This window comes from Staurois parvus, unplaced genomic scaffold (assembly GCF_062004578.1).
Source record: "Staurois parvus isolate SC_StPar_1 unplaced genomic scaffold, SC_StPar_1.0 ptg000347l, whole genome shotgun sequence".
Taxonomy (NCBI): Eukaryota; Metazoa; Chordata; class Amphibia; order Anura; family Ranidae; genus Staurois; species Staurois parvus.
This window is the reverse complement of record NW_028318143.1, coordinates 9,320,355-9,345,770: the sequence shown is the minus strand read 5'-3', so window position 1 is coordinate 9,345,770 and position 25,416 is coordinate 9,320,355. Positions and strand designations below refer to the sequence as shown.

The window sequence follows — 25,416 nt, the reverse complement described above, 5'->3', positions numbered from 1 at the left end:
GATGATTTAGTGTAGGAACATCAACTGATTTCCAGAGTCGTGGTATCACCCGTCTAGCGGCTGTCAGAATATGTATTCCCAACCTCCACCCCCTTTTTTTTAACTCACAGAAAAGCTTTAAAAGCTCAGTACTTTTTGAATGGATGTAGAGAAAGGAAGGCTACAGATAAACAGGTACAACGTTTGTAGGGTGATTTGTTTCATCTCTAGGTATCAGCTGAGGCCAATCACTTCACTGGGTATATGTAAGGGTTTGCAACCACTTTAAAGCAAAACTCCAGTGACCAACTAACAATTAATTATCAATTTAAATCCCCTCTATTTACCTGTAGAGAGGTCCTACATGAAAAATTAACCCTTCATTATTTAGAAACATGTGAAGGATTAGAGTCTCAGGTTGCATATCTCTATGGGTAGAGGAGATTAAATCTGATAATGAATCATAAGTCGAAGTAAATTCATTTATTAGTGATTCATGATACAACCATTTAGTAGCCACATCCATTCCACTCAATTTTTTGTTGACCAATTTACAAATGAACAAATTAGGGACTTGGAGCTTTACGACTTGGTAACTGTACTGTACAGGACTGGCGAACTTCAAGATGGCAGACTATGGAAAGTGCGCTGCCTGTGCTAAAATAATTCCATTATAGCAGGGCCCTCAGTACGATCTTGGAGTGGTCATGTACATAGTCAGGGTCAAAAGATAGCAAATGCTATTGATTGATTGATCGATTGATCAATTGATTTTATTTTTCATGGACTATCCAGTGCTAAGTCTGCTTTCAAGAGAAACTCCACATTTATTGACTTTTGTTGAGAAAATAATCCAAATTTGGGTGGTATAGGAGGTGCCACACCCTAATACTAGTTACAATCACAAAAACACTTACACAGTAGGTGTACCAAAAACAAATATTCAGCCCTCTGCAAGCTTTGTTGAGAAAAAAAAATAGTCCTCTCTGGGTGATACATTGCAGGGATTTTAACCAGCTTTGCAGCAGATGCCTACATTTCTGTTTCTCTGAAGAATTAGCTGTTTGTTTCACCATGTCCTTTGCAGACTGAGCCCGGGTTCACACCAATGCGGTGTGGGAAATGCTGCAAATCCTGTGCATTTCCCCGCACCGCATTGCAATCGCATCACATTCATGCGATCTGGTGCGGGTGTCAATGATAAACTAACGACACCCTGAAACAGATTGCAAAACGTGATTGCCAGATATCTCACCCATGTGATGCAATTCAGGTGCAGATTTAAAAAAGGGTCCTGCATCTTTTTTGGTGCAGATGCAATGCAATTTGAGCCATACAAAATGTATGGTGCAGATGCAATGCGATTTGAGCCATACAAAATGTATGGCTCAAATCGCACCACACAGACATTTGCATGTAATTCACATAGGAATGCGGTGCGATTCCTGTGCGAATTACATGTGGTGTCCCGCACCGCATAGTGTGAACCCGGGCTAAATCTAAAACGGAAGGTCTGGTTCATTATAATTAGAGATGAGCGAATCGAACATGACGAAGTGGAATTCGTTTAGAAGATTTGGAAAAATTCGATTCGCGACGAATCTGAAGATTAGCAAACTTCGGATGCACGAATCGAATTTTCCCAAAAATGGCGGCGACATGTGTGGCGACAGGAGAAAATGGACAGAGAAGATGGGGCGGGGATCTCTGAGAAGGCGCGCAGACAAGGCGCGCTGACCCATAATGCATTCATGAGTCATGAATCATGACATGTGATCGCATTAGCCAATCAGCAGCCAGCCAGCCAGCACTGTGTAATGGTGGAGCTATAAATCGCGGCCATCTTCGAATTCTCCATTAGCCTCCGGTCATTCAAGAGAAACAGACCTCTGTGTATTGAGGGACAGAGTTAGGGCCACAGAGACTTTAGGGCCACAGAATCGTTACTCAGGGACACAGATTTGTTACTCAGGGACACAGAATTGTTACTCAGGGACACAGAATCGTTACTCAGGGACACAGAATCGTTACTCAGGGACACAGAATCGTTACTTATTGTACGTTCAAAGAGTTAAATCCATTTAGACGCCGGCTGGCGGTAATATTTTTTGGGTGATTAGTGCATTCCAGTGACACAAACGTACAGTTTCCAGCCAACGGCAAGCTGCAATTGACCGATTGTGCAAAATAAACTGACTTTCTGCTTCACAACCACTATTGTACGTTCAAAGAGTTAGATCCATTTACACGCCGGGTGGCGGTAATATTTTTTGGGTGATTAGTGCATTCCAGTGACATAAACGTACAGTTTCCAGCCAACGGCAAGCTGCAATTGACCGATTGTGCTACATAAACTGACTTTCTGCTTCACAACCACTATTGTACGTTCAAAGAGTTAAATCCATATACACGCCGGGTGGCGGTAATATTTTTTGGGTCATTAGTGCATTCCAGTGACATAAACGTACAGTTTCCAGCCAACGGCAAGCTGCAATTGACCGATTGTGCTAAATAAACTGACTTTCTGCTTCACAACCACTATTGTACGTTCAAAGAGTTAAATCCGGTTTTATTTTTGGGGTGCTTATTGAATTAAAGAGTATGTCAGACAACACGCAGAGGAGTGGCAGAGGAGGCAATGTTTCAGGAGCGAGCAGACGTGGCAGCAGAGGAAGGGGTCGAGGCAGCACTAGTCGCAGCCAGAGGCCAGTGCTCCCGGTGTCATCCAGCGGTCGTGTCTCCACCGACAACCCTGCCGTCATCGATTGGTTGACTCGGTCGTCTTCCTCTTCCCAGGTCACCTCTGACACCTACAGCCAACGGTCGGTGGGTACGTCAGACACAACCGTTAGTTGGCATGGCCCGGGAGCAAGCCCACTGAAATCACGTGTCCTCGACCTGCCCCTGTCCTTTGCTGTTCCCTCACCAAGCGAAGTATCGCATGCTGTGGGCTCAGCCCCACTGTACAGTGAGGAAGAGCTAACAGAGGGCGGTCAGGAACGGGGGGAGACATCTGCCTCTTCAGCAGCCAGGCGAAGAAGTACTGGCAAGGAGAGTGGCTCGGTAGCCGGTCTAGAGACAGGTCTGTCTCCTGACCCACACGCAGCCGAGGGGGCTAGTAGTGACGCGGAGACCCTAATTGATGATGATGAGGCTGATCGCACTTGGCAGCCTCGTCGTCATCAGGCTATTGCTTCCGCATCATCAGGAGAAGAGGGTGCCAGCTTGCCAGCGAGCAAAACAGTCGGTGGGTTGCACAGGAGGCAGCAGGGTCACAGCAGTGTCAGTGGAGGCAAACGGCCACGGAGTAGAGCACCAGCTCCACTGCAGCCTACCACCACGGCCAGTAGTGGTGCCGGTGTGCACGGAGGAAGTAGCAGTCAGCCAGTGAGGAGTAGCGGGGCAAAGTTTCCTACTCGGCGGTGTGGCAATTTTTCGTCAAGCCGCCCGAGGAAGTAAACGTAGCCGTATGTCGACTATGTGGCCAGAAAGTCAAGCGTGGCTAGGGGGCCCATGTTGGGACTACAGCGTTGCGTCAGCATATGCAGCGTCGCCATTTGGTGGCCTGGGAAAACCGTGATAAAGATACGGCGGTTCTGCCTGCCCCAGCCCCCGCTCCATCACCCGCTCCATTACTTGCTCCGTCACCCGACGTCAATCGCCCTCTATCAGCCAGTCAAGGCTCCAACACCTCTGCTGAGGGGAGTTGTCGCTCGTTGGCATCTTCCGCTCGTTCAGATGCTCCTTCTTTTGCTACTCCTCTTCACGGATTCCGTCAGCAGTCTTTCTTGGAATCCGTTTCCAAGAGACAACAGTTTGCGAGCACGCACCCGACGGTGCAGAAGCTGAACGTCCTCCTGTCCAAGTTGCTGGTGCTGCAGTCCCTCCCTTTCCAAGTGGTGGACTCAGCACCTTTCCGAGAAATGATGGCTTGTGCCGAGCCGGCATTTCTTCGCCAAAAAGGCAGTGCCAGCCCTGCATTCACATGTAGAAGAGATGGTGGGCCAGTCTTTGAGCATGTCGGTCTCTGCCAAAGTGCACGGCAGCGCCGACGTGTGGTGCTGTAACTACGGTCAGGGACAGTACATGTCATTTACGGCCCACTGGGTGAACGTGGTGCCGGCACAGCCGCACCAGCAACTTGGACAGGTCACGCCGCTTTTGCCTCCACGTTTGCACGTCCTTGGTCCAGCAAAGATGTCCGCCTCTACCACCTCTTCTTCCGCCGTGTCCTCAGCCGCCACCCCCGTGCCAAGTCCCATTACCCGACCGGCATATCACATGTGCAGGGCGCAACGGTGTCACGCTGTGCTGCACCTGGTATGCCTTGGCGAACGTAGTCACACAGGGGAGGAACTTCTGAGTGTAATGAACAGAGAAATCGACAGATGGCTGTCTCCGCGCAAACTGAAAATCGGAACCATGTTGACCGACAACGGAAAGAACATGGTGTCTGCTCTGCGTCAAGGAAGGTTGTGCCATGCGCCATGCATGGCTCACGTGTTCAATCTGGTTGTCAAGCGGTTCCTAAAATCCACCATCCCACTGCAAGACATCCTTAAAATGTCACGTAAACTTTGCATGCATTTCAGCCATTCCTACACCCTCCTTGAGCTGCAGCGGCAGAACGGAATTCCACAGCATCGCCTGATCTGCGACGTTGCAACAAAGTGGAATTCAACCCTACATATGTTAGACCGCCTTTACAAACAGTGAAAGGCCATCACCGATTTCCTGATGTTACAAGCGGATAAAGGTACTCCCCTGTGTAACTTAGATGTCAGCCATTGGCAGCTCATGCGTGACACCTGCCGCTTGCTCAGGCCCTTTGAGGAGGCCACGCTATTCGTGAGTCGGCAGGACTATGGGATGAACGACGTCATTCCTCTGTTGCACGTCCTGGAACAAATGCTGTTAACAATGGCTGGTCGGTGCGGTAGACGTGGCGCACAGATCTCAACGCCACATGACCCCTGTGGGGGCAGGACAGGAAGAAGAGGAGGAGGTAGAGGAGGACATTGGTGCTCAGGAATTATTGAGTGAAATGGGTGGTTTTTCCACTCAGCGGACAGGAGTGGAGGAGCAGGAGCATCTGGTAGAGGAGGAGGAGGAGACAGAGGACCCAGACGCACCGTGGCAGTATGCTGTGGAGATGGAGGCAGGGAGTCCCTCGCATTCCTTGGCACAAATGGCCCATAGCATGCTCGGTTGCTTGCGTAGCGACAGCCGAATAATAACCATCAGACAGAGGGATGACTTTTGGCTGTCCACCTTGTTGGACCCTCGCTACCGTTCAAAAATGGTGGCCTTTTTCACACCTGCTGAGAGGGAGGCCAAAATAAAGTACTATAAAAACCACCTATGTAGTCAGTTGGTCTCTGCCTTTCTGCGCCAACGTCCATCCTCAGACACTGTGGGTCCTGTGCGCTAGCGTTCTGCTGCCATGGCAGCAGGGGAGGGGTGGGGTGGTAGGAGCAGTGGCAGCTCCACCAGCAGTGGCTGCCTCAGTCTGCAGTCGATGATGAGTAGCTTTCTTCACCAGTGCAGTGAGGAAACTACTAACCAGCCGCAGCAGCAGCAGCATCAGGTGGACCTGGAGCAGGACCTCAAACAACAGGCTTGGGCCTACTTGGACAGCACCCTGCCAACCGAGGTAGACAATCCCCTTGACTACTGGGCAACGAAACTTGACCTTTGGCCCCAACTAGCTGAATTTGCCCTTGAAAGGCTGTCATGCCCGGCCAGTAGCGTGGCATCGGAGCGCGTGTTTAGTGCGGCAGGAGGTATTGTAACTCCGCGGAGGACACGACTGTCCACCCAAAGTGTGGAGAGACTCACGTTTGTGAAAATGAATCAGGCATGGATTAGTCTGGATTTCAAACCACCAGTTCCTGACACAACTGACTAAATCCGCCATGAATCATGCCCCAAACATGTTATTAGGGACAAATAGGCCGCTGTCTTTACAACTTTATAATTCCATGCAGTATATAGCCCTATCGGCCACTTTCTGGCATCCAGTTGCTGTAGCCCCCATCACCACACTGTGCCACGGGCCCCTGTACCGCCTTCTCATACTGCTGCCAGATCCATCCTCTGCCATGTGCGTCTTTGTCGTCTGCTCACGCTGCTGGGTTCCAGTTTTAAACCTAGGCCTGTGTATGGCTTCCGAATACTGCTGCATCCACCGCCACCCTGCGCCATGTGTCTCTGTCGTCTGCTCACGCTGCTGACAGCTTCCGCTTTTTAACCGAGGCCTGTGTTTGGCTTCCGAATACTGCTGCCTCCACCGCCACCCTGCGCCATGTGCCACTTTCAGGTCTCCTTACACTGTTGGTGGGTTCCATTTTGTGATAGGGTGCTGTATGGCCTTCCATTGCTGCTGCCTCCACCGCCACCCTGCGCCATGTGCCTCTGTCGTCTGCTCACGCTGCTGACGGCTTCCGCTTTTTAACCGAGGCCTGTGTTTGGCTTCCGAATACTGCTGCATCCACCGCCACCCTGCGCCATGTGTCTCTGTCGTCTGCTCACGCTGCTGACGGCTTCCGCTTTTTAACCGAGGCCTGTGTTTGGCTTCCGAATGCTGCTGCATCCACCGCCACCCTGCGCCATGTGTCTCTGTCGTCTGCTCACGCTGCTGACGGCTTCCGCTGTTTAACCGAGGCCTGTGTTTGGCTTCCGAATACTGCTGCATCCACCGCCACCCTGCGCCATGTGTCTCTGTCGTCTGCCCACGCTGCTGACGGCTTCCGCTTTTTAACCTAGGCCTGTGTATGGCTTCCGAATACTGCTGCCTCCACCGCCACCCTGCGCCATGTGCCTCTGTCGTCTGCTCACGCTGCTGACGGCTTCCGCTTTTTAAACTAGTCCTGTGTATGTCTTCCGAATACTGCTGCCTCCACCGCCACCCTGCGCCATGTGCCACTTTCAGGTCTCCTTACACTGTTGGTGGGTTCCATTTTGTGATAGGGTGCTGTATGGCCTTCCATTGCTGCTGCCTCCACCGCCACCCTGCGCCATGTGCCTCTGTCGTCTGCTCACGCTGCTGACGGCTTCCGCTTTTTAACCGAGGCCTGTGTTTGGCTTCCGAATACTGCTGCATCCACCGCCACCCTGCGCCATGTGTCTCTGTCGTCTGCTCACGCTGCTGACGGCTTCCGCTTTTTAACCGAGGCCTGTGTATGGCCTTCAATTGAAGCTGCTTCTGCTCCGCCACTCTGCCATTGGACTCTTGATAGTCGTCTCCCCACGCTGCTGCTGGGGGGACTTTTTAACATAGGCCTCTGTATGGCCTTCAATTTTAGCTGCTTACGCTCCGCCACTCTGCCATGGGCCCCTGTACCGCCTCCTCATGCTGCTGCCAGGCCCGTAATCTGTCATGGGCCCCCGTACCGACTCTTCATGCTGCTGCCAGGCCCGTAATCTGTCATGGGCCCCTGTATCGCCTCCTCATGCTGCTGCCAGGTCCAGAGTGTGTCATGGGTCCCTGTACGGCCTCCCATTGCTGCTGTCTCCATCGCCACACTCTGCCATGTGCCACTTTCAGGTCTCCTCACACTGCTGGTGGGTTCCATTTTGTCATAGGGTGCTGTATGGCCTCCCATTGCTGCTGCCTCCACCGCCACACTGTGGCTCCACACTCTGGTTTTCGCCCCGTGACTGCCCAAATGAGTGAAGTGTGCGGTGATTCTAAGATCGACGGCACTCATCTGCATGTCATACTGACTGACAGTATTATTTCTCTTCCCCAGCAGACTCCAAGGGCATTTAAATTAAAGGTACAGTGTTTTGCACTAATATAAAGGCTCTCTGAAGCCTAGAAACACCCTTTTTATAAGTTAAATTCGCAGCGAATATATTCGCCTCAAATCGAATTTATTCCGCGAATTCGGCGAATCAGCCGAATCGAATTTTTGAATAATTCGCTCATCTCTAATTATAATCATTTTCAGTGTTCAAATGAGAAACGCTGCCGAGTCTGCACCCTTTAGAAACATTTAACCAGATGCAGAGGATGCCTAAAATTTGACCTGTATTTTAGTGCAGACTTCTGGGAAAATCATGCATGCAGGAAATCACATTTCTGAATGCATTTTGTATACTAGCAGTGTACAGAACACCTTCAGGTTGCCATATTGCATTGAATTTTGCAGAAAATGGCATCAGCTTAAGATTGAAAAAAGAAATACAATTTTTAATAGTATTATATTACAATATGACTTGTGTAGCAGTTGTGTATGTTATATTTTATATTTGCTCATTTTGTTTTTCACATAAGTGGAGTTACCCTTTAAGACTTTCTCTAATATCATCCGGCAAGCATTGAGGCACGTTAATACCTTTCAGCAGAACAGTCAGATTTTTCTTCACAGAGAAATATATAGCATTTGTCAATTTGAATCCTGGCCAAGTATATTTAAACCTTTAGAATGGAAATTAATATTCTGGCACAAGGCCCGAAGAAGCTAAAACCGAAGCTTGGTCCTGTTATGTTTCATTTTTATATTTAGCTAATGATATAAGAACATGGGAGAGGAATACGAGTTTATAATTAAAGGTAAAATCTTACTTAAACACAGTCTGGGTTTAAACAAAGGAGACCTCGTCAATGTTTGCCCAGAATGGTTTTAATCACAATTCATCCTACGTTTTCAGGAATAGAGACTATCCAGAGTATCATTTATACCTACAGTATGTGTTTATATTTGTTTTTGTGCTGTTTTTCTCTATCTTTGATCATTTTCCCCACTGTAGCCTCTTGTCTCTTCAGATACATGCTCATTGTCAAAAGGGTTCCTGACTGCATCTTTAACTACATATAGGGCAAATAGATTTATATACTCCCTTGCCAGTTTATTAGGTACACCTGTTCAATTGCTTGGCAACACAAATTGCTAATCAGCCAATCACATGGCAGCAACTCAATGCATTTAGGCATCTAGACATGGTGAAGACAACTTGTTGAAGTTCAAATCAAGCATCAGAATGGGAAAGAAAGGGGATTTAAGTGACTTTGAATGTGGCATGGTTGTTGGTGCCAGTCAGGCTGGTCTGAGTATTTCAGAAACTGCTGATCTACTTTTCACGTACAACCATCTCTAGGGTTTACACAGAATGGCCCAGAAAAAGAGAAAATATCCAGTGAGTGGCAGTTGTGTGGACAGAAATGACTTGTTGATGTCAGAGGAGAATGAGCAGACTGATTCGATATGATAGAAAGCCAACAGTAACCCATGTCAATATAGACCAAAGTCTCTGAAGAATGTTTCCAACACCTTGCTGAATCTATGCCACGAAGAATTAAGGTCTGAAAGCAAAAGGGGGTCCAGCCCGGTACTAGTAAAGTGGCCGGTGAGTGTGTCTATAAATCACCAAAAACGAATATTTAATAGATAAATCAAGGTTTTATTAATTGCATAATAATACTACTAATAATTCCATAATAACAATCACCATTAATATTAATAATACCAGTATGTTGGAATAAAAACATTTTAAACTATTTAATTTGATCCTAATTTAGCAAAGCTGTTAGAATGTTTTGAGTGGGACTACAGACTCTTGCCTATCAATCTGTCCAGTATCTGAGTTGACACATCCACTTCCATACATGCTATGTTTGCAAGAGGCTGCAGTGGGGGTAGTGGGGGCATAAAATATTATGGGACAGACGGAGGGTTGCATGACTACCAGTAATGGTGCTATTGAAAATCTTTGGCCTGCATATTCTCTGAGGTTTCCCCAGAAGAGCAGCTTACTCCTGGATTATACACTTTAGTTTGGCGTGTTGTACTTAGAAATTGTTAGCATTACATTCAAAAGCCATGGGTAAGACAGGTTTTTGGTTTAAAATTTTACCCAATTTTTTAGTTTGACTGGAGTGTGCTTTTTAAAAAAAATTTGTACAGCCTTAAAAATCAACGCCTTAACCTTTGAAGGCATGGACTCCACTACACCTCTGAAGGTATTCTGTGGCATCTGACACCTAGCTGTGAGTAGAAGATTCTTTAAGTCCTGTAAATTTTGAGGTGGGGGCCACCGTTGATTGGACTTGTTTTTCCAGCACATTCCACAGATGCCCAATTAAGTTGAGATATCAAGAATTTGTAGGTCAAGTCAACTTCTCAAACTCGTTGTGTTCCTCAAACCATTCCTGAATTCATTCTACCAGGCCCCCTCTTCTGATTGTCATCCAGTTCTGAAGCTCATGTACCCATTGTAGGTGCTTTGGCTGTGTACAGGGGTCAGACCTGCTGTTACACAGCCCCGTAAGCAACAAACTGCAATGCACTGTGTGTTCTGACACCTTTCTACTGGAACCGGCATTAACCTTTTCAGCAATTTTAGCTACAGTAGCTCATCATTTGGATCAGACTACGCGGGCCAGTCTGCTCTGCAATTGCATTAATGGATGTTCACAACCCAGGAGGCAATGTTTAAGTGAGGGATTAAGCATTTTGCAATCTGGTTCAATTTAAGTATCTGGAATCTGGCAGAGAGCTGTATATGCATGCGCTTGAAGATCAGAAAGAGTGTCCCCAGTGACAGCAGCTTGAAGATGGCACAGCAGAAACAGAAAAGTGGCACAGCTGAACTTTGGCTGCAAGGAAGACAACGCTGGACTCCATGGACTAGTAAATTATGTTTTATTATTGACATATGGAAACACTTTTAGTTTTACCTAGGTTGGATATGGTTCCTCCTTTGTAAAGACATGAAGACAAAAGACTTACAGTATGTTTCAGAGTCATGTATGCATCCTTTCTTAAGGGGACTAAAACACTTTTAGATGCCTTGAGAGAGAGAGAAACCATGTGTCTCCGAAATGTTAGTCTCTTGCCTTCAAGTTTTATTCCAATTACATGATCTTTACAACTCTCTTATGTCCTTCCCATATGATGCCATCTGAATTATCTGGGACAGAAATTAAAATACATTTTTAATAAGAGCCTGTTTGAGGAAGGTTGGGTTTATAGAATACCTTGGGGATTGGCTGGTCAGTGTTCACCTTGTGCTGTTGGATCTCCATAATGCCTTTATGTTGGAATATGGATAGGTAATGCTAAATAATGCATTGTATTTTATATTCTTTCCAGAAGAGAAATATTTGGATGCCCTTTCACCATAAATGTAGCCCCAACATGCTATTAGGCGGTCATATTTAACTTTCAGTGATTTCCCGTCTTGCTCACAACCACACAGCACATGGTTCTTGGTATGAGGCAAGCAATTTTCATTGTTTGTATTTCATGCTGTCCATCAGTCTCCTGCTAAGTGCTGCTGAGAGATTGTTGTGGTTTCAGTGGGGTCACACCATGATCACCTCTGACATCTCCCAGGATTGGCTAATGTACTCTGATCACATGACCTGTCACCCAGAATACAAAGGGGCCTTTGAGCGAAGCAACTCTGACACCCCCCTTTCCCGAACCACCAGCCATTCATGTGTATTTATCATCACCTATGGAAACAGACTTGAAATATCAAGTGCTTGCAGCATGTCAGACCGGGCCTATTAGAAATGCCTTTTAACCTCCATCTATGCTAAGTATCCTGCAATAAACTCAGGGGAATGATCCTAGAACAATTTCCCCTTTGTATAGCTGGATTCCTGCACAGGAGAGAAGAATCAAAAGACTGCAGACCTTTCAGTAGCAAATAACAGCCCTTAGAATGATGTGATGAGGCACTTTTAACCACTTCACTGCCACTCTATAAAAAAGGATTTATACAGACACTTGCAGATCTGCAATTTGCTCTTTTTCTTGGCCGTCGGTGAAGATTTGTGAATGCATATAATAGCTAAACTGCTCTTGAACTGTTTCTGAAGCCATTTTTTTTTTCATTTTGGATAGCGAAGGTAAGATTTAGAACCTCTATTGCTAATAACAAGGAATATAATGAGATAATACAGTACACATCCATATATGCATAATTATACCAACAATACAATTGTTGGATATTAAAAGTACCAGTGAAACTAAATGGTAAAAACAAACATTTATTATAGAATGTGTATAATACAATGTGCAGTAAAGCATTACTTAATGATGAGAACCAGGGGCGGACTGACAACTCATGGGGCCCCCGGGCAATAGGGGTCTATGGGGCCCCTGTGTCCTTGCCCAAACTCAAAAAAGCCTATGAAAAAGGTACCAGGGGCATCTCATGGGGCCCCCTACTGACCCAGGGCCATCGGGCAGTGCCCGAGTTTCCAAATGGTCAGTCCGCCCCTGATGAGAACATAAGTGTACTTTATAAATGCCTTCATTCATATATTCACTCTAAACACCCCCTGCCTGATTGTTACAGTCATAAAATTTTAAACATATACATCCACTTTGTGTATTTCTCACTGTTCCATGTTCAGTTGCTGTGTACCCAGTGGTTTGGAGATGATTCTTGACATGTTTCTCAGACATCTAGTTCTGATTCATGAGTAGGCGATGGAGGACAATCTTTGAGGATCACATGAAAGATTGAATACATGTTTAAAGTTATAGTGATATGTTGCTAAAAAAAACACCCTTGGTTCAAGTGCAGGGGCAATGAAGAACAAGACCAACCACCATAATTCCTGTGCAGGACCATGATTAAGAATATGCTGATGCACTTGAAGATTTCCTACAAGTTTCTTCTGAGAGTTCATATTTTAATATTAGATCCTATATTACCAGCATGTCCCCACAAACGTTGGCCTACCAAGAGTCTGCCTCATACTCCATTAGCCCAAGAGGTAGTGTTAGAGGGCCGTTGGACACAGATTTTCACAGGTTACCAAAGTCTATATAAAGTCATTACTTGGGCCCAGTTGGCCTGTATTCAGCAGCTCACCATAAGAATGGAGATCCTCCAGTAGAGGACATAAACCCTAATTGCGAAATGCAAGGTAATAAGAGTCATTTCAGCAAAAGTAAAGGAGAGGAACAAAAATATAAAAAAAATAATGATAATAGAGGGAGAGTAAAACTCCTCTTTAACCAACGTTTAACCTTTACAGCATAGGAGGACCCACTGCAGGGGTATTTTTTAAAATGTGTGCCTACAGTTGGCCTTTAATGTGCAGAGGAAGATGGGGTTACAAAATTGTCAGAGTTATGCTTTCAGACACCATTATTGCTGACTCCCTGGTTCTCCCAGCAAGGAAATGTAAAATCTCGGTGTTGTTTTAATCTGCTTTCTAACACTGCAATATTTATCTATGACAGTTTATTTTTAAACACACAGAGAACTACACGTATCCAGGGAATCATCTCAGAATAGCTATAAGAATGATGTAAATGTATAGTATAAATATTCATGCATACAAAGACAAATATACTAAAAGCATTTTTTTATATTCTTCCTGACTTAATTGACTGCAGCCTGTATAGTTGCCCTGTGTTATGTAAAAGCTTGGCTTTGTATTGTAAGAATCCCATAACTGAAGTGCCATATATGTTTCCAATAATTGTTATAGACTTCTTTGATGAGGCTCGGGATGATCCGTAAAGATATTTTTAGACCAGAGTAGTAAACAAGAGCCACATAAACTGTTTGAGTTCACAGAATTCTCCTTTTATTCTTATGTATAACACATTGAGCGGAAAAATGCCAGGGTCACTGTGCAATATGAGGAAAAAAGTAGAACTTTATTTGTGATCACGTGCTGGGATTTTGCTGTCGCAAAGCAGAAATAAAAAAGAACAGCCTGTAAAAGAAGAGTCATAATGCACACCAATATGCAAAAATGTTTTAGAGGAACTGTCCCTGATTTGGATCAAAGTACCTCTGTCTCTCTTTCCTCCTCATTTGTCCCGCATTTTGGTCTGATATTTATAGTTGTATATAAAATGCACTATTTCTCTTTCAAAAAGTGTTTCCCAGTGCTAAACCTTTTATCCAATATCTATATTGCTGCATTTGTACGTTTCAAAAGCCAGTATAAAGGAACAGTATTGGTAAAAAAAAAAGCACTTGTGGGTTTAACTAATCTTTTTTGTATAATTCTCCTCTAAGGGGGCATGGCAGGGGGTGTGTCCTAGTCCTACTTACTTTTGCTAATAGGTGTCCCTGGTTCCCATCTCAAAAAGTTTGGAGGTAAGGTACTGGTCTGTAACCTGTTAGGAACCAGGACTCGCAGCAGGGGGCTTGATGTACTCTCATGGGAATGGAGAGCTTCTTTACCACTGTTTTATTCTCTAGGGTGTCTGCTTCCAGAAAATATATAATGTTTGGGGGAATTATGCAGTCTTCAGGCCAAGCATGTGCAAAACAAAAAAAGCAAAACTGGCTCTGGCAGAGAAAGGATTAAGTGCAGTACTATGTCAGGAACATTAGGAATGTAGATCAGTATTTTAAGAGCAGCATTTAGAGACAGAAAAAAATGCCCCAAAAGGTGCATTCGGAGAGGAACTTATGAGCAAACTTTATGAGCGTATATCCACATAAACGTGTGCAAGGTTCTGTCCTTGGACCCCTTCTCTTCTCCATCTACACCTCCTCCCTTGGTCAATGAATAAACTCCCATGGCTTTAAGTACCAACTCTATGCTGATGACACACAAATCTATCTTTCTACCCCTCACCTCACCCCTTCAGTCTAATCTCGCATTACTAACCTACTAAGTGGCATATCGGCATGGTTGTCACTCCACTTCCTCAAACTAAATCTTTCCAAAGCGGAGCTCATACTATTCCCTCCAGCCCGTGCCCCCCCCCCCCGACTTCTCCACCAAGATCAATAACACAATCATCAGTCCCTCCCCTCATGCCAGGGTGCTAGGTGTAATCCTAGACCCCCATCTGTCCTTTCAGCCCCAAATCCAATCACTGTCCAAATCTTGTAGACTTCACCTCCGCAACATCTCCAAGACATGCCCGTTCCTAACCTCAGAAACTACTAAGCAACTTATTCTCTCCCTTGTTATATCTCGCCTTGACTATTGTAACTCCCTCCTCATTGGACTACCTAATCGCAGGCTATCCCCTCTTCAGTCTATCATGAATGCTGCTGCCAGACTCATCCACCTTACTAATCGTTCCATATCTGCTACCCCGCTCTGCCAATCCCTCCACTGGCTTCCCATTGCCCAACAAATAAAATTCAAAACACTAACAATAACATATAAAGCCATTTATAACTTTGCCCCAAATTACATCACCGATCTTGTCTCTAAATATCACCCAAACCATACTCTCCGATTCTCGCAAGACATCCTACTCTCTAGCTCCTTTATCTCCTCCTCCCATGCTCGTCTCCAGGACTTCTCCAGAGTCTCCCCCATCCTCTGGAACTCTATACGCCAATCTATCCGACTAATGCCTACTCTGGCCACTTTTAGGTGATTTCTGAAAACCTATCTCTTCAGGGAAGCCTATCCTGCCCTCAGCTAATAATGGAATCTTCTACTCTTCAGTCCATCCCCCACAGTTATTACCTTTTGTACCACCAGCTCCTTCCTCTTAGATTGTAAGCTCCCAGGATCAGGCTCTCCTAACCCTCTTGTATTGAACTGTATTGTTGCTGTATTGTCTCCCGTTATATTGTAAAGCGCTGAGCAAACTGTTGTCGCTATATAAATCCTGTAAAATAATAATAATAATTTTGTTCCAGTAGCCAGAATTAAAAAAATATTCTGGCCAGTAGAATAAGTTTACATACAACATACATCTGTATACTCACATAAACACGCGTAATTACTTACCAAAACAAGCATCTTTACGTTTGAGTTTTCTGCTATCCCCTTGGCATTAAGATCCAGCGTAGATAGGAGTATTTTAATGTGCATGAAGTCTTAGGCAATCAAACAAACATTTTGAGAACCTCATTTTTTGAACAAAGTTCTACTATTATATGGCGAGGTTAAGCGGCTGAAAGATGGAGCAACATAACACACGAGAGCGAGGATGGGGGTCACATCAAGGGACAGGTAAATCATTTAAGCTTCATTTATGGGCTGCTTTTTTCTTGCAAAAGAGTCACTTTAATGTATAAGTACACTGTGCTGAAATAGTCTCTTGGGTCTCTTCCCCCATCTCTAGGCCTCTGGAGCAATAAACAAAATGTAACCCTGCACCTTAGAATTTAATTTGCATCTTCAGAAGAAAAGGTCAGCATTGGCAGCTAAATATATTTTCTTAGTAAAGGTTTCCTTATCCTTTGTCCTCTTAAAATGGTTCTAAAGGCAGAAAGTTTTTTTTACCTTAAAGTGTTACTAAACCCACAACAGTAAAATCAGTCTGTATATGCAGTAAAGCATGCTTGTTATACTCACTGTGGAATCTAAGGGGTTAATCCTCTGCATTGTGTAAAAATGCTATTTGATCCTGACTTATCTGATCCTCCCCTTCTTCCAGTGTTCCCCACTTATCTCCTGATAAGATATATTGTGTGGAGTCATTCTGCACATGCTCAGTTTGGTGTGTTTTACTAGAGAGTTTTTTTTTTTCCTTGGGAGAGTGCATGTGATCAGCTCAGGGCCAATCAGCGCTGTCCAGAAAGAGGTTGGGGGTCCTGCCTCCTCCTAGAGCAGAAAGAAAACTCCTCCTACAAGCTTTAACATGTGTTGTGCTGAACACTGATAGAAGTCACAAGACTGTTTTAACTGCTGATGAGAAAAGGTATTTATCAGTTTATATTTGCTAAAATAACTGCATTGCCAATTGTGGGAGTTCAGATAGAGTGAATGAATGCAGGGTCCAGGGTTTAGTAACACTTTACTGCATTCTATGTGTAGCACTACCCCGTAGGAGCCGCTAGATGATGCTTGTGCTCTTGTGCTGCCCTAACCCTGTAAGCTCCCCAGCCCTTCTGATACTAGGTTCTTACATATTGAACACCCCTTTAAAAGATAAGTTCACCTTTTAGACAAAAAGGATAAATGCACGTTTTTTTGCAGGTAAAAAAACATGCATTTATTATTTTAGTCTACAGGAGCCTGGAAAGCATTGCACCAGCGATCAGTAAATTGCTGATGCCATGTAGGTCTCTTGCAGACTTGTCAGAATATCTGCTTGTCATACTGGATGTACAAGCAAGCAGATATTCTGGCAGGGAGCTTCGATAAACTCCACAGCTCTAAGGCTGCTGGGACTTGCAGTTCATTCATTCACGGAAGTCTATGAATGAATGGTGTGGGCGGAGCCCCGCAAGGGTGCGCTATTTTCAAATTTGACAGATATTAAGGGGAGAAGTTTCCTGTACTATCTGCCAGAGGAAGGGGCTGCGGCTATGGGAACATGTTACATGTACCACTCTACAATCTGCCCCCTCACCAGTCCTGGCTGAAACATATGTATACAAGAATGCAGCACTCTAAAATGACATAAAACTAACAAAACAGCCCATAAAATATTGTAACTATAAAATGCGCTTCATGAGCGCTAGGGTAAAAGTGTTAGTAGCGTCTAAATATGACGCACAAAGTGTAGTAGTGATATCCTACGTAGAAACATACAATATATCAAAAAGGTAAAAAAATCACAGAAAATAGGCATACCTAGACGCAATTAGCACTGTTACTATTGCGTTTTCTATCTTTATTATCATCCATTACTCTATTAATCACTCTATTTTATGCGATTTTGTACCTTTTTGATATATTGTACGTTTCAACGCACGATATCACTACTACACCTCGCACGTCATATTTAGACGCTATTAACACTTTTACCCTAGCGCTCATGAAGCGCATTTTATAGTTACAATATTTTATGGGCTGTTTTATTAGTCTTATGTCATTTTAGAGCGCTACATTCCTGTATACATATGTTTTATGAGGGTTGGAGGTTGACCTTTTAAGCCAGCTGCTTATTTTGTTTTACCTACTCTCGTATACCTACCTTTATCTTTTAGTCCTGGCTGAAAGGCCAACCTCTGCGGAGACAAGGGATGAGATGCAGGCTCTGCGTTCCAGCAGAGTAGGAGGCTGGATACTTGGTTGGCCGGCCGAGTGTTGTAGTCAGTAATCTGTGTCAATGCCCACAATACTGCTGTCAAGCCGCTGAACAGGAAGGATGACTGGCCTGCCTGGGGTGCCCACTGATGCTGATTCGCCAGAGAAAGCGTGGCTGTGTGATCCCTGAGTGAGGAACAGCGTTCCCACCGCTCTATAGAAGGTCCCGGGAAAGAGAGGGAGCCTGCCAGAAGCAGTTTCATATATAGCCTCTCCTACAGTCTATTTCACAGGTCGCCTTCTGGGGTGTGTAGTCCAAAAAGATCTCAGAATTGCAGGGATGGCTGCCCACAGGACTACAAGTCCCAAGGTCACTTACTCCTAATCCAGGATGCAGAATTCCCCTGCTATAGTCAGGAAGTGATGTAAGAGTCTGAGTGCAGCACTAGAGGGGAACTAGTTGATTTGTGGTTCTGAGGGAATGTCCTCTATATTCAGCTTGTAGTAGCTGGCACTTGGCTACATATGCATTAAAGTGGTTGTAAAGGCTGAATCTTCTCCCCAGCCCCCTCAATACTTACCTGAGCCTCATCACGATCCAGTGATGTGAATGGCAGCCTCGGCTGTCCTGGGTCTCTGCCTCCTCATTGGCTGAGACATCAAGTGGGAGCCATTGGCTCAATCACAGCCAATAAGCCAATGAGGAGAGAGAGGGGCTGGGTCCAAGCCATGGCTCCATGTGTGAATGGACATACGGAGCAGTGGGTGCGGACAGACATGAGGAGCCAGGAGAGCCTGCGGCAGACCCAAGAAGAGGAGGATCCAGGCTGCTCTGTGCAAAACCACTGCACACACTAGGTAAGTATAGACATGTTTGCTATTTTACAAAAAAAAAAAGAACCTTTAGAATCACTTTAAGGTATAAAACGTTCAGTATGCCATTCCCCCCCAGCCCAACTTTATACTTATCTGAGTCCGATCTCGATCCAGTGATGTGCATGAGAGCAGTGTCACTCTTGACTCTCTCTCTCTCTTCATTGGCTCAGAGACAGCAGTATGTGCCATTGGCTCCTGCTACTGTCAATGACAGCCAGTGTGCAGGGAGTGGGAGGTGCGGCTGAACAACCCACTGAGTGTCTTATGGACACACAGATCCAGCTTGGGAGCCAGCACGCAGAAGTGCCCCTGTAACAAGCTGCTTGCTATGGGGGCACTCGGCAAGGGGCAGGGGCCAAGAGTACTGGAGGGGGACCCAAGAAGATGAATGGGGCTGTTCTATGCAAAGCAATTGCACAGAGCAGGTAAGTATGATATGTTTGTTATTTTTAAGAAAATAAAAACTGCTTTTACAATCAATTTAAGGCGTAACGCTAGGCAAAGAGCTAAGTATAGAAATTAAATACATATAAGGGATGTGTTTTACCTACCAAAGGATTTATATTTCTCTCCATCCTCAGATTTACACAGCTCTACCCCAAATTACAGCCGTGTCTAGAGGGGGAGGTTACACAATTTTCCTCTAATGCATTTTGGTAAAACTTCCAGGTCTTGTGATTGGAGAAAGGAGAAGAAGCACACTGACATGCTCACCTCTGTCACTCTGCTCTCTCTTCCTATCAGCATGTCTCTTACCAGCATACCTGATTGGCTCCTTGCATTGCTTCTCATTCTTTCAGTATGATTCTTGATGTACAGGGACCTCAAAAGGCTGATGTCAAATCAACTTAGATACTTGCACTGTTTGCATTTAAAAATACTTTGAATAAAGTATTAAGGGCTCATGTACACTGCAGCTGATAAACTCACGTTTAGGAGATGTTCAGCGTTTTTTTCAGCGGCCCCTGAACTCACCCTAATGTTTTCCTATGTGTCCATGTACACATCTTTGTTTACAGTCCTTTACAGGTATTCGAGTTTACAGTCTTTTTTTGAACGCAGAAAACTTGTGTTCAGCAGTCGATGTTATGAGCGTTTCAAACGCAAAACGCTTGTAAATGCGGCAAATTGTGAATATAAATGTTTGCCTTTGAAATTTTTTTTTAACTCTTCCAGTTCCTGATGCTGTCCAGAGCCTTTTTTCATCATGAAAAATGCATGCAATGCGTTTTCAAGGTACTCAAATGGACAAAACACTGAACACAGGATGTTCCTACCAAGCTTGTCACACATTGTAATGACCAATTCACACCTCAGACCTCTCCCACCCTTGGAAACAAAAGATATACTAATGACCATTCACACCTCAAATTCCTCATGTAGACCCCCTGCCAGGTGGCCTCCCTGACTCACTCCACCAGACACCTTTCCCACCCTTGGAAACAAAAGAAATGTTAATGAGCAACTGACACCTAAGCTAATCTCAACACATACTGCTCTTTCTGCTTCTACTCTCTGTAATAGTTAATAATTTACCACTTTTCAGTGCATTCTGGGCATTTAGGAGGTTCTCCTGTGCTTATCTTTGAAAATAAATGCTTCTAAGTGCAAACGTGCATAAACGCGTTATGCAAATGCAGCTAAACAGACGTTTTTTAACCTACATTTCCAGCAGTCAGTTTCCATCGTTCAGAAGTGTCTCGTGTACATGTGTCTAAGAAGAAATGAGCTGCATTAGTTTGTGTCTTTTATATCTTCCCGATGTTCAACCCTAAAACTCACTCATATTTTAGTCTTCGCCACTGTATGTCAATATACACTGCCTGTTTATCTTTCATGGTGACCCAGGGTCAGTGCCGGGACAAGGTCAATCAGTGCCTAGGGCAAAGATTCCAAATTGTGCCCCCTTCCAGCAGTCACTCGTTTGTCATAATCACTACCGCTGTCACTACTCATGTCAGGCTTGTAACAGAAGGAAGGTGCTCCTGATCCTTACAGTAAAACACTGCGCCCACGGCAGCTGCCCCTCCTGCCCACTCCTTGTCCCGACCCTGCCCAGGGTCCTTCATAACCCCAGCAAGGCTGTCATATATGTTAATAAACAGACCTAACTTTTAAAGATTTTTGACTTCCAGCACGTTTTGGCTATGGTTGGGATCCTGACTCAGGCACACCCAGGTCATCATGGAGCACTCACCTCACCATCAGCCAGCCAGCAGCAGGGGATCAGATTATATCATCTCTTCCTACTACTGGCTACATTTATTCATAATGCAGCTGTCAAGATATTGCATAGTTGAATATTTCCTTGCAATGGCATGCAGAGTGGAGAAACAGCTGCAAAGAAAAGGAATCTTTGAATCGCCTCCAGGAGAAGCAGACTGTTACATCCCCTGAGTATGTATAGTAATGTTTTGTATACGAAAAACTTGAATTTTCTTTTAAAATATGATGAGGGGACTTATAATATGAATAATTTAGAATAGCTGGTTCCTATTGTTCTTTTCTTCTTGGAGGAGGGATTTTTCAAGGATAAAACATCTGCAGGAGTTCCCCTGTGGTCTCCTGAGAGCGTCCCCCACTTCTTGTATTTTTACCGGGAATAGAAGTTATAACTCAACATTTTGCCAGCAGCTTTACTGGGAAAAAATTATATAAGTTGGCAATCATGTGGTGCAATTTGGTTTGTTGAGTAAGGCCCCATGTACACGGGACACTTCTGAATGATGGAAACTGACTGCCGGAAATGTAGGTTAAAAAACATCTGTTTAGCCGCTTTTGCATAAGGCATTTATGCGCGTTTATGTGCGTTTGCGTTTAGAAGTGTTTTTTAAAGATAACCACAGCAGAACCTCCCAAATGCCTAGAATGCACTGAAAAGCGGTAAATTATTAACTATTTCAGACTGTTTCAGAGAAATACAGAGAGTAGAAGCAGAGACAGCAGCATGTGTTGAGATAATTAGGTGTGAGTTGCTCATTAACATTTCTTTTGTTTCCAAGGGTGGGAAAGGTGTCTGGTTGAGTGAGTCATTAAGGCCACCTGGCAGGGGGTCTTCATGAGGAATTTGAGGTGTGATTGGGCATTACCATATCTTTTGTTTCCAAGGGTGGGAGAGTCTGAGGTGTGAATTGGTCATTACAATGTGTGACAAGCTTGGTAGGAATATCCTGTATTAAGTGTTTTGTCCATCTGAGTGCCTTGAAAACGCTTTGCATGAATTGTACATGATGAAAAAAGGCTCTGGACAGCATTGGGAACTGGAAGAATTAAAAAAAAAAATGTTCAGATGCAAACGCTTATAAACGCAATTTGCTGTGTTTAGCCGTGTTTAGCGTTTGAAACACTGATAAAATCGACTGCTGAACGCAAGTTTTCTGCATTCAAAAAATACTGTAAACTCAATTGCCTGTAAATGACTGTAAAAGAAGATGTGTACATGGACACATAGGAAAACATTAGGGTGAGTTCAGAGGCTGCTGAAAAAAACGCTGAACAGCTCCTAAATGTGAGTTTTTCAGCTGCAGTGTACGTGAGCCCTAAGAGAAGGTGGGAAAAATAAAGGCGAGAGAAAAGTTAAGATTTAGGTGGAGTGAGAGTGATGTGACATCTAGTGGTCTTCTGCTGTCCTCCTTATTGATTCAAGAAGTTATCTAGCCAGCCTCTCTCCACTTCACTTCAGCATTTTTTTTTCAACTTATTTAAAAAGGTTAAAAAAGCCAAGGTAAATAATTCATAAAGCAAGAGTTTAAATGGTACATAAAGTGTTTAGGACTAGGTCGGAACTACATGAATGTTTGGGCTACAAATTCTCTCAAAACACATAAGAGCTGATTATCAACTTAAAAAACAGCACAAAACACAAAATCAATCAGTATATGTGAAAAAAATTATTAATAAATACCTTATCCTATAAATAATTTAAATAAAAAATATTACAATTTAATATAAGTGTCAAAAAAACAAAAAAGTCCAGTGACACATACAAAAAACAAAAAGTCCAGTGACACATACAAAGAAACGTCCAGTGACCCACACAAAAAAACGTATATTTTCATAAAATTCTTCGGTGCCAATAGTAATCCTTCCACCATCCACCAGTGCAAAACCAACATGAACCGCACTCACCAGAAATTTGGTGAGTATAACGCCTTTCAGGATTAATTAGGGCTCCTGGACCCCCTTTATAACCTCCAAATATTGCCATCTCTAAGATATAAAAATTCCTCCGATTACGCCCCTCGCCGACTTCACCAGATTCCAGGAAGAAAAAAAACGAATAGTGTAATACCGTTATAACTCTCACTCTTACTTTGCTTTAAACCAGACCACTCACATTTTAAAAGGTAATAACCAGCATTTATTGTAGATAAAAAAACAATTTTCCACAGTTCCTGTAGCAAGACCTCACAGCCTTGTACACAGCAGGATGACAGACCTCAGAAAAAGCCTCCTCCACTAAGCAAGATGGCCACTTGGAACGCACCGCCCGGCGTGCGTTCCACTCACCGGAAATGACGCAGGACGTTGGGACGGTCAACCGGAAGTACGTCAACGCGTTTCTCCCCACCCACAAGGTCTTGAGAACTTTTTTGTCTTTTTTGTTTTTTTGACACTTATATTAAATTGTAATATTTTTATTAATATTATTTATAGGATAAGGTATTTATTAATAATTTTTTTCACATATACTGATTGATTTTGTGTTTTGCGCTGTTTTTTAAGTTGATAATTTTGTGGTTTTATACCTGTGTACAGCGGCATTTCACGTAAAGAGTGTGTTAGGAAGGTGGTCCTGGGCGTTGTGGTTCTTTTTTCTTGTATACATAAGAGCTGATGGCCCCACAACAACTGCTCCTCTTTAAAGATTACTATGTACTCAATTTTCTGTAGAGAATAATGCGCTGTTTCTTTTCACTTTTTTTCCCCTATTATTTACCACTTAGAACATCTAGAAAACCTATTAGATGAAGAATGCAAGGGATGAGCATATATTAGGACCTCAGAGCTTAATTCGTAAGTCCAGTCAATGTCAACCAGGGTTCCTCCAGGGGTTTTTAGGGGTTCCTTGAGTTGTGTCTAATTGACCTCCGATCTAATGGTGCTTTCATAGTAGCATATCCCCAAGAAACCATTCAGCTGCCTGTAAAGCCACATTCACAATAGATGATTTGGAATTGTGGGCAGAATCATTGCGTTTCTGCTCATGATTCTAAAACATGGCAAATGCCATTATGCTTAATGGCACCCCAAATGCAGTGCGATTCTGCAGAGCGTGACGTCATTCCACCGCCGGAGCCACGAGGAGGCCCGGCGGCCATCATTACTGGGGTCAGTACTGCTGCATATCTATGTTCTTACATGATGTTTTAAATGCACACTGCCCTGCTGTTTTTATAAATACAAATTTACCTTTTGGACATACTACACTATCTCTGGCATCTGTTTTCTGGGGCTCCTGCCTGGAGCTATCATCCCCACAGAGAAAGCATTTTGCCATCCTGAGAGGAGGTTTTTGTATGGAGCACCTGGCTGACCTTAAGGGGACCCCTGGACTTGATTGAAGAGTCTGTGATGACCCACCGTGAGGGAGATGCCTGGCTGCTTAACCTCTGATGTACCTATTGCCCGTGATGCATGATCACACATGCGCACAACCCATGCGTTTCCGGTGAGTGCGCATTTCTGTTACTTGACAAAGTGGAGGCCGTGGAAATTCGCATTTTCACAGTGAATCATTGTGGATACCTGATTATTACTGTATTGACTTTCACTGTGCTAAGCGCTGCACTCTGTTGTTTTTAAGATTATATTGTTATTTTTGAGGCATTATGGTTGCCTGAAGTGTTCTAGCTGCTGATATTTATGAGAGCGCTCACTATCCTTTATACTAGTGCGATTCTGCTGCTCACAAAAAGATTGCTCGGTAAATGTGGCAACATGCACATTTCAAAAAAATTGCGCTAAGCCTGTTTCCCAAAAAAGGAGAAGGAGCTTCTTTTGGGTGACAAACGTGTGTGGGGCAGCCTATTGAAGTGAATGGGCTGCCATATACGTGACAAACAGATATGCATGTAAACCGCACTTTCAGAATGGCAAGCAGGACCGCTCCTTCCCACAACAGGATATCTGAACAGAGTTCTAACCACCACTGTTGGGGAAATTTTTCCCACTATAAGTATAAGGGGTGTTTTCCTAATGACCCCTGGACTAACCTTAGCAGTAGTTCCCCAAGAACTCGAGGGTTCATCTAGGATAAAAAGGATGAGAAAGGTTTGGTTATACAAAGGTTTTTCTTTAGATAGAAGAGAGTAAACTCTGGCATCCCAACATCTAGCTTTCATCAATACAAGACCTTACAGGTAGTCAATGGTCATTATAACAGCTTGAAAAGAGTTTTGTGTTTCTGATGAATGTCTCTTGCAGCACATCTATATGATAAAATTTAAACAACGTCAATAATTAGAGATAAAACAGGACTTTCATTTGTAAAATAGACCCTTTTGGGACTTTTCACACAATCAGCCCATAAAAAAGTCAACATGTGGATGGGCTGTGAGATGAGCCATGAACGGGAGCCTGTGGGAGGTTTGCTTTAAAAGTGTTTTCGATGTAATCAGAATGATAGCAGCTGGCTCATGTTTATGTTGCAGCGCCTTTGTTTAATATCAACCTACACATTTGGA

General features: G+C 44.1%; 1 protein-coding gene across 1 annotated transcript in view; it reads left to right on the top strand.

Moving 5' to 3' along the window:
- Positions 1-25,416, top strand: part of TRABD2B (TraB domain containing 2B) — a 434,033-nt gene that overhangs the window by 209,295 nt on the left and 199,322 nt on the right. The gene's annotated exons all lie outside the window — the stretch shown is intronic.